This window comes from Nicotiana tabacum, chromosome 7 (assembly GCF_000715075.1).
Source record: "Nicotiana tabacum cultivar K326 chromosome 7, ASM71507v2, whole genome shotgun sequence".
In the NCBI taxonomy this organism is placed as follows: Eukaryota; Viridiplantae; Streptophyta; class Magnoliopsida; order Solanales; family Solanaceae; genus Nicotiana; species Nicotiana tabacum.
In genome coordinates, this window is record NC_134086.1 from 150,000,149 (window position 1) to 150,010,743 (window position 10,595).

A 10,595-nucleotide genomic window follows, 5' to 3' on the forward strand; every position below is an offset into this window, starting at 1 on the left:
CCCAAATCTCATGCTAAGGTTCCGTGGGCTCTTGCTTGAAAGCCAATATCTCATCTCAAAGTGACGCCATATGCCCAGGTGAAAAGAATTTAGCAATGAATTTATCCGTTAACTCATCCCAAGTTGTGATAGAATGGTTGGGAAGTCTCTCGAGCCAATCTAATGCCTTCCCCCGAAGTGAGAATGGGAAAAGTCTCAACCTAAGAGCATCATCGGACACATTCGTCTGTTTGCTCCCCCAGTATGTATCCACAAACCCCTTGAGATGTTTGTAGGCATTTTGATCCGCAACGCCCTTGAAGTACCCACACTGCTCAAGTAAGGTCAACATCACATTGGTTATCTGAAAGTTATCCGCCCGGATTCTAGGCAAGACAATAGCACTTGCATAACCCTGGTTCGGAAATACTCTGGGAGCCACTCTTAGAGGTAGCGGAGAAGGGTCTGGAATATTGTCATTTGGATTAGCATTGGCATTGCGGCCTCTACGTTGTCATTGAGGTACAATAAGCACCTCATCTTGTTCAACATCATCTACCTCCTCCCTCGCAATCACATTTCCAAGGGGGTCATTTACGTTGTTAAATGCCATTTTAGTACCTGAGTAGTGACACAAACAAGTAAGTAAAAAGAAGGAAAGAAGAATAATACACAAAACTAATTAAATAAATAGCCAAAACTGTTAGCTCCCCCGGCAACAACACCAAAACGTGATCGCAACCAACTCCGCACCACTAATAAGTAGCGAGAGAGGGTCGCAATAGCTTTTACCCGATTTGTTGGTCGGGATCGATTTCCACAGAGAGTTAGGAATAGAATTAGGTGTCTATTTAGATTAGGATTGCGTGATTGTTCCAAATTGCACTTCTATTCAATTTTTGGGTTTTCTTTATACTCTAATATTATCAAACTACAAATTACAGTTGCAACTAGGTTAAGCTAAGAGTTAAATGCTACAAGTTGTAGCTAATGGTTTAAAAGGCACTAGGGTAGTGACTTCCGCCTAGGTGCTCAATTGACAGGTAATTGCATCTAAGACACGATTGACATGATTAGGGAATATATTATAACCGGTGCTCGATACTACCCACTCTACAGCTCTCGGTAGAAAGAGTAATTTTGCCCAATTGACTTTCTCAAGACCAATTGGGTATGCATATTTGCCCAAGCAACTAGGGTTCAAGTCGGGTATTATTCTCTCGAGGTTTAACCCTTTAATTGCGACTATCAAATCTCTTGAGTACATCCCAATTCCTTGTTGAGTCAATTTTGGAGACTTAGGCTCTCTTTCTCAAGAAGAGCCCAAGTCGACTTAGCACAAACTAGTGTTTGCAACCACTAATTCATAAGTTAAACCATGAAATTGACCCAAATAACAAACACTCATAGTCAATCTAGCCCTAAATCACAACACCCATCAATTACCCACACCAGGATTGAGCCACAACCCTAGCTAATGGGTCTAGCTACTCATGCTTGAAGAGAAAAACAGAGATATAGATGAAGATGAACACATATTAATTAATTGTTACGCTAAATACAAAGATTCAATGATAAAAAGTAAGTAAAAATGCCCAAAATGGCTACAAGATATGTTCCTACGAGCGCAACAGCTATTCTAAAATGTTTGATACCCTAAAAATGGAAAAAGGATCTATTTATACTAAGCTGAAAAATCTGAACAAAATTGCCCCTGCGGGGTTAGTGCGGACCGCACAAAATGGTGTGCGGCCGCACTAGGCTCTTCAACTCGAAAACTTGACTCTCTAAACTCAGGCTCCGCGGACCACACAGAATGGACTGCGGCCGCGGAGGCTTCTAGTGCGGTCTGCACAAACTGGACCGCGGACCGCACAGGCTTGAAAGCTCCAACTTTACCCTCTCTGAACCTTGGCTCTGCGAACCGCACAAAATGGTAGTGCGGTCGCATTGCCTTCAGTACGGACCGCACAAAACCTTCTGCGGCCAAACTGCCTTAATGCCTGAAATACCAGCTCTCTGAATCTCCTTAGTGCGGACCGCACAAAGTGTAGTGCGGCCGCACTAGGAATGTTTTTCCTGAGTTTGTCTTGTCTTTGGTACTTGTGCAAGTTTCGCTCCTTTTGAGCTAATCTTTGACATCTTGTCACTTTGTTGATCAAACCTGCAATCAAGCACAACTCATGAGCCTTTTGGGACTATTTTGTATGAATTTATAATCAAAGCGTAAGTAAGAAGGAGTATAAAATGCGTCAAAATCCCTAGTTATCAATATCCAGGGCTACAAATTCAAGTTTAGAAAGATTTGACATTATATAGAAAAAGAAAGTTTGTACCTCAGGTAATTTCAAAGTATTTGCTCGAGATGGAAGAGTCTCGTGCTAATAACGTGTTATAAAATAGCGATTATAAAGTAAATAAACCAAAGAGAAGTATAGAGAGAAACTGATATATTATTTAACTTCAAACTTATGTACATAATGAACTGAAATCTCCTTTATTTATATAAGAAAGGAAGCTATTGTGTAAGTTGCTACTGTACCAGATATAGATAATCTTCTACCGAAGGTAATGTTTATCCATAATGGAGTACCGAAAGGATAAGCTCATTGTACCAGGTATGGATAATCGTCTAACGAGGGTAATGTTTATCCATAACGGAGTATCGAAAGGATAAGCTTCTTCAGGAGGCTTATTTCTAATAGAGTATTAAATAGATAAACATATTTACGACGGAGTCTCATATGGATAAGTTTCTTCAGGAAGCTTATTTACAACGGAGTACTAAATAAATATCCCTAATATTTATAACATTTTCAAGGATTATATTTACGCAACATTTTAGAATAAGAATAAAATCTGAATAGTGATCTGAAAAAGGGCATTTGCATAAATCAACCTTTGTGCTATTAGTTAGTCAATTGGGCTCTGAGTCAATCAGCCCAATAGGTGAATACAAGCATAGTGTTTCTCAAATTTTAAAAGGAAAAAAGAAAAAGATTAGGGGTGCGTTTGGTATGAAGGAAAATATTTTTCAATTTTTTCATGTTTGGTTGGCTTAAATGTTTTGGAAAATATTTTCCTTATGAACTCATTTTCCTCCAATTGGAGGAAAATATTTTCCTTATCAAGAGAAGGGAAAATATTTTTCAAAACTCGTTCTCAACCTTTTTAAATTTCAGTTTTTTTGTTACAACCCACCCTACTACTCCTCCTCTACCACCGCCCCACCCCCCGCGCAAAAAAAATTGTAATTTCAAATTTCTGTTTTTTTCGTTTTCCTGCCCCTCCCCCCTCTCCCCCGAAAAAAATATTTTTTAAATATATTTTTCAATTTTAGTGTTTTAATTTATCGGTTTAAAGGTTCAAAATTTTATAAGTTCCAAAGTTATGAGCTCGGAGGTTTATGGGTTTTGAAATTATAAAGTTTACCGGTTCGAAATTCTGCGGTTCGAAAGTTTGAAAAATGTGGGTTCGGAAGGTTGTTGTTTGAAAGTTTATGTGTTCATGTTTATTATATTTAAAATATTTATGAATACTCTTGAGAAGTCATTTTTCTTAATTTGCGTACCAAACACCGAAAAATGAATAAAATTACTACTTATTTTTCAAGAAAATATTTTCTTGGAATACATTTTCCACGAAACATATTTTCCGTTATACCAAACACACCCAAGATTACTTAGGTTCAGAAGTTAACCGTTCTCTTATGTGTTAGGAACAAGATTATTTTGTGATTAATATAATCCTTTTTACAATCTCAAGACTATAAATATAAGATAATTGTATTATTATTTGACCTATATTGCTGTCGTTTGTTTGTAGGTTTATAAGAGGAATTTTATGAATTTGGTAGTTTAAGGGAAATGGATAGGAAGCGGCTTAGATTAGTATCTTTGTTTTTTATAAGAGAAAGGTAATTTAGAGCCTATAATTAAGGAATATCTATTCTCTAAAGCTGATATAGGTGTGCGGAGTTGCTTAGGCCAGAGGCGGACCTACCTTAGGGTTAGGGGGTCACGGGAACCCGTTAGCCTCGAAATAAATACAGTAAATAAATTTTTTATATATTTGTATATACACTGGGGAACCCTTAAATAATTTCCCGGGCCCCCTCAACAACTAAAAGCGGGTTGGAGTGATGGTCTTTTGTGTTGCATGAGTTCCTTCACTTAGTTGACGTCTCGGGTACGAACCCGTTCCTGTAAATGCGCCTTTTTAGTTGTTTTCCTTTTTGTTTTACTTTATATAATGGGGAATATGTTCTAGTACTACTGTACAACACTATATAATAGTTGATTGATTTATATTTTTTATTTTTTCTAATTTGAATTTAATTATATCGTAATAGTTGTACATAATAGTCAACTTTATTGTTTTATTCTTCTCCAAAATCCTATCCCAAAAGTCAAAAATCCCAAAAGGCCAAAACCCAAAACCGTCGCTCCTCACTCCAAAATAGAACCCTTCTTCCTCAATTCCTCTTATTACTTTGAAAAAGTAGCAGACATCAAATATTTAATTAGTGCTGCTCTTACTTTGAAATTTATCTTTTATTTATAAGAGCATGGATAATTGGAGATGGAGATAAATAAAATTTTATTTAGCTTCAAATTTTTAGTTCAACAATAGCTAGCAAAGGCATTCTTAATAAACTCTAAATCTATTATCCAAATAATTTTGTTAAGCTCCAATTTTCTCTGAAACTGAGTGGTCCCTTTGTCATGCCCCCAACCTCGGGAGGCGCGATCGGCGCTCAATTGAGTGAACCCAACTGAGCAAGCCTTATCAAACACTTTCTACCCAACTCAATATGAATAAGGAAACCATGCTTTCATTTATTTAGACGAGGAAAGATAGTACATTCAACGTTGTTAGTTCATTTTATATCATAACGTTAAACTGTAGTTAAGTTTCAAGATTCCATACAATTACACTTTAGATAATCAAGAGTTAGAATTACAACATAGTTCGTAGACCCATCCAACACCCATACATAACCCACGCATATGTCTACGGAGCTTCTAAAGATATGAAAGACAAGTATGACAATGCCGACAACAAGACTTCGGCTATACCTCAAAAGTGGGAGTCAACAACATAAGATGTACAATATAACCCCTTGAAGGAGAAAGAGGCTCACCAAGACTTTGAGAAGAAGGTACTCCGTTACGTGCGATCGGCACTATCCGTAATAGAGCCACCTACATTTATTTAAAAATGTAGCGCCCTCGACAAAAGGGACATTTGTACCATGGGATAGTACTAGTATGTATAACTAAACACCATCTAGTTAGAAAGAACTTTCATACCAAACATAAGGAAATCACAAGTATAACTCAAAAGCTTTAAACGATCACAACAATATCAAGGTAAGAGAATCATACAATTTTCATATTTGTTTCCATAACCTTTAGTTTGAGGCATTTCATACTGTTTATCGTTGTTCACTATACCACCGCTAGCTTGAATGGAGTCCGATCTCGACCCGATCGGCTAGGTTGCCTTATTTGAGACATGTACCTCAATCACAATCTCATTCTCACTTTCCAAAATTCAATATCAGCACAATACCATCATGTGTGCGGCATGAGTCCGATCACGGTCCGATCGGCTAGGCCGCCTTACCAAGGTGTTTTCCTTTTCCATCAATCATCTCAATTCAATCTTTGTTTCACATATATCATTTCATAGGCACTTGGGTCCACAACTATCACGTCATATATTTGGCATTAGGCCACATTTCACATCATTCCCAATTTCAGTGTTAGATTTGTAATTTAGAGTAATAGGTGCACACAAGAGTAAATAACATTGTAAGCATAGAGGATACTTCACATAGATGGCACAACATATGCAGCTTCAATCTCAATTTAAGGCCTAAGCATTTCATTATATGATTCATGTTCCTTGACCCTTTTCAAGTTATCAAGAATAGCACATGGATCATATTGAGACATATTTTTCACGCATATAAGATCGCAACCCCAAATTCATGTGAAATTACAATCAATACAACAATTCAACTTTAATCTTACCGTATTTACACAAACACCGATGGAGCTCAATTTCTAAAAGACGGGCTTTTAGCCATATATACTGTATTGGAAAAAAACTGAGTTTATATTAAAGATGATGTGGCATGACACGTGGATTAATTAAATGGTCAAAGCGCAACAATTGACTAGGAGGCATAGATGGAGACAGACACGGGAAGAAGAATTTAAATAGGCACGAGACGACGTATTGATACAAGTCTCGTACCAATTTAAATTATTTACAGCCAACGGATTAGAAGGCATTGAAGACAAAGATCTGACGACATAAAGGAGTCCAAATTCATTATTAAATACTTGATACGTTACAAAATTGGTATTTAATAGGAATGATTGTATAACGGCTTATTTAATGTCATTTATTACTCATAATTATATCATTAAAGCTGAGGCTTCATTCCTTTACCTAGAATTATCTATAAAAGGAAGAAGTATCATCATTTGTAAGGACACGAAATACTATTGAGAATTCATTGAAATACACGACTATTTGCTTTTTTACCATCATTCTCAAAAGTATTTTATTTTGTCTCCTGATTATCAGTAACCCGAATTTCTTTTTAGCTTTGACCAAAGACTCAGATTTTTGGTTAAACAAATTGGTTCCGTTACCGGGAATCTGATAATCTTTTCTTTTAAACTATATCTTATCTGTATTGTTTATCGTCACCATGTCAAACAACAACACCAACAATAACAGTAATAACACATTGGGAAACCATGAGAATCAAATACATCAAAATCAAGATGACGTGGTTCCCTCTCCTCTAAATTCACCACGTCAATCTCGTGAAGGCACTCCTGTTACTGAATCCCGTGCTGATCAACAAGAGCAATCTGAAAATTTTGAAGGAGTTACAACTGAAGCTTTGCAAAAGCTAATTGATGCACAGGTCGGCAAAGCTCTTCAGGAACTTGTTAGTCGATTGCCTGATGCGCCACCCACACCAACTCCTAATAATAATACATTGGAGAATCCCCGTTCTGGTCTTGATAATTCTGGAAACGGAGCAACCCCCAGTGAACCACAGGAAGGGGGACCAGGTAATTTAAATAATTCGTATTTGCAAAATTTAGTACTAACCTTGCAGAAACAGCTTAAGGAACAAAATGAGCGTATTGAACAAATCCCTGGAGTTCCGCCTATAATAAAAGGAGTAGACATGGACAAATACTCACAACAACCATGAAAGCCTAGTGCTGCTCCCCTTCCAATTCCGAAAAAGTTCAAAATGCCTGACATCCCGAAATATGATGGTACTACAGACCCACGTGACCACGTGACTGCATTTACAACAGGCGTAAAAGGCAACGACTTGACCAAACAAGAAATTGAATCAGTATTGGTCAAGAAATTTGGAGAAACACTCACCAAGGGTGCATTAACCTGGTATTCTCTTTTATCTGAAAATTCTATTAATTCTTTTGCTGAGCTTGCAGATTCTTTTATTAAAGCACATTCGGGAGCACAAACGGTTGAGAAAAGAATGGAAGATATTTTCAAAATCAAACAAGGGGATTCGGAGCTGCTTAGAAACTTTGTTGATAGATTCCAGCGTGAAAGAATGACTCTACCTCGTGTGCCTGACAATTGGGCTGCTATAGCCTTTGCAAGTAATTTAAATGACAAAAGTTCTGAAGCCACGAGACGAATCAAAGAAAGCCTTTGAGAATTTCCTGCAACCACATGGAATGATGTTTACAACAGGTATAGCACGAAGCTGCGAATTGAAGAAGATACTGTACCTAAGCTCCATCATGAAGAAAGGGGCGGTACCCGAAGGTCAAAAATCGAAAAAAGATTAGGTAAGAACATGTACGATCCATATATGGTACCTGCAGGAAAAGACCCACGGTCGAAACAAGATAGCCAGCAATATGATCAAAAATCGAGGAATCAGGATTCTGGCTCTTCTTCAAAATTCAGGAATGATCGGAACAGACAAGAATCACAAGATGATGACAGGAGTTTAAAGGCACGATTCGGCGGATATAATTTTAATGTTTCTACCTCCGAGCTCGTAGCTGTTTTAAGAAGCATGGGATATAAGGTACGGTGGCCAAAAGAGATGCGGTCAAATCCAAGTAGACGCAATCCGGATCATTGGTGTGAATTTCACAACGATCACGGGCACAAAACTTCAGAATGTAGATTCTTGCAGAGTGAAGTGGATCATTTATTGAAGCAAGGATACCTCACTGAGTTATTTAGTGAGAAAGGAAAACAAGCTTATATGAAAAACAGACAAGAGCCACCACAACCTCCTTCACCCAAGAGGACAGTGAATGTCATAAGCGGGGGAGAAGATATTCACGGCATAACCTATACAGCCTCCAACAAGGTTTCTAAGGTAACGATTACACACGGGAAACGGGTGCGGCAGGTCCTTGAAAATGAAAGTATTTCGTTCGATGACGCAGATACCGAAGGGGTGACAACTCCACATAATGACGCACTGGTAATATCTTTACTTGTACATGATACTAATGTAAAACGAGTTTTGATTGATCCAGGGAGTTCTGTAAATATTATATTACTAAGGGTACTACGGGAAATGCAAGCTGAAGACAAAATGATACCCAAGGCGCACACCTTGTCAGGCTTCGACAATTCAAGTGTAGTAACAAAAGGTGAGGTATTTCTAACAACTTTTGCTATGGGTGTTGTGAAGGAAACTAAATTTCAGGTAGTTGATATGGAAATGGCCTACAATATGATCATGGGGAGACCATGGATACACGATATGGATGTTGTCCCATCAACTCTACATCAGGTTATTAAATTCCCATCACCATGGGGAATTTGCCAAATTCGTGGGGATCAGCAGATGGCTAGAAGTGTCAATGCTGTAACAAGTACGAGCACCACAAATAAAGAAAAATAGCAATCACAGGAAACAGTTGAAGGTAAAAAAGATCAAACTTCAACTGAACAGGAAAAGACGGATTTGGACTCAAGACCTGACACAATTCAAGAACCTGAAGAAAATGAAAGCATCAAAACGACAATTGAAGAGCTTGAGGCAGTAATGTTATTTGATCAATGGCCTGAACGAAAGGTTTATGTCGGGGCCAATTTAAGCACGAACATGCGAGGTATGATAATCGAATTTTTAAAAGCTAACTTAGACTGCTTTGCTTGGTCCCATGCTGATATGACAGGGATACCACCAAATGTGATGACTCACAAACTCAATGAGGACCCTTCTTTCACACCAATAAAGCAAAAGAAACGGAAGCAAGGTGCCTTCAAGAACCAGGTGATTCAGGATGAAGTCCAAAAATTATTAAAAATCGGATCAATCCGTGAGGTAAAATATCCTACTTGGTTAGCTAACACGGTGGTTGTACCCAAGAAAAATGGTAAGTGGCGTGTTTGTGTAGATTATACCGATTTAAATAAAGCCTGTCCAAAAGATTCCTTTCCCTTACCGAATATAGACCAACTAATTGATGCAACCGCAGGTCATGAACTTTTAAGTTTTTTAGATGCATAATCGGGATATAATCAAATTAAAATGGATCCTGGTAATGAAGAAAAAACTTCTTTCATCACAGACAGGGGGACTTACTGTTATAAAGTAATGCCCTTTGGCCTCAAAAATGCTGGGGTAACCTATCAAAGGTTGGTCACCAAAATGTTCCAAGAATATTTAGGGAAAATAATGGAGGTATATATAGACGATATGCTCGTCAAAACCCAACAATCTCATGATCATATTTCTCATCTATCTGTTACTTTTGAAATTTTGCGAAAATTTAATATGAAACTCAACCCAGAAAAATGTGCATTTGGAGTTGCATCAGGTAAGTTTTTGGGTTTTCTTGTTTCTAATCGCGGTATTGAAGTGAATCCTTCTCAGATCAAAGCAATAGAAGAAATCCCTGATATCCTTACTAATAAAAAGGAAGTACAAAGATTAACGGGAAGGATTGCAGCTTGGGGGAGATTTATTTCCAAATCCTCAGAAAGGTGTTTTAAGTTTTTCTCTGCACTTAAAAAGCAAGATCATTTTGAATGGAATGAATATTGTCAACAAGCCCTTAGAAATTTGAAAGCTTATTTGTCAAAACCACCGTTGTTGGCAAAACCAAAGGTGGGGGAAAAACTTCTCATTTATCTAGTCGTATCTGAAGTCGCAGTAAGTGCTGTTTTAGTCCGCGAGGACCAAGGTAAACAATCTCCTATTTATTATGTAAGTAAGTCCTTATTGGAAGCTGAGACACGATACCCACAGCTAGAAAAATTAGCATTAGCTTTGATCATGGCATCTAGAAAATTAAGACCTTATTTTCAATGTCATCCCATTGTTGTAGTTACTGCTTTTCCGCTTCGAAATATTTTGCATAAACACGAACTTTCAGGAAGATTAGCAAAATGGGCTATAGAACTAAGTGAATATGAAGTTATTTATCAACCCAGGACCGCTATAAAGTCTCAAGTACTAGCTGATTTCGTGGCTGATTTTAGCCAGGGGATGCATTTAGAAGCAGAAAAAGAATTACTAGTTTTTAATGGTGCGAACCCGGGGACTTGGGTTTTATTCACTGACGGTTCAT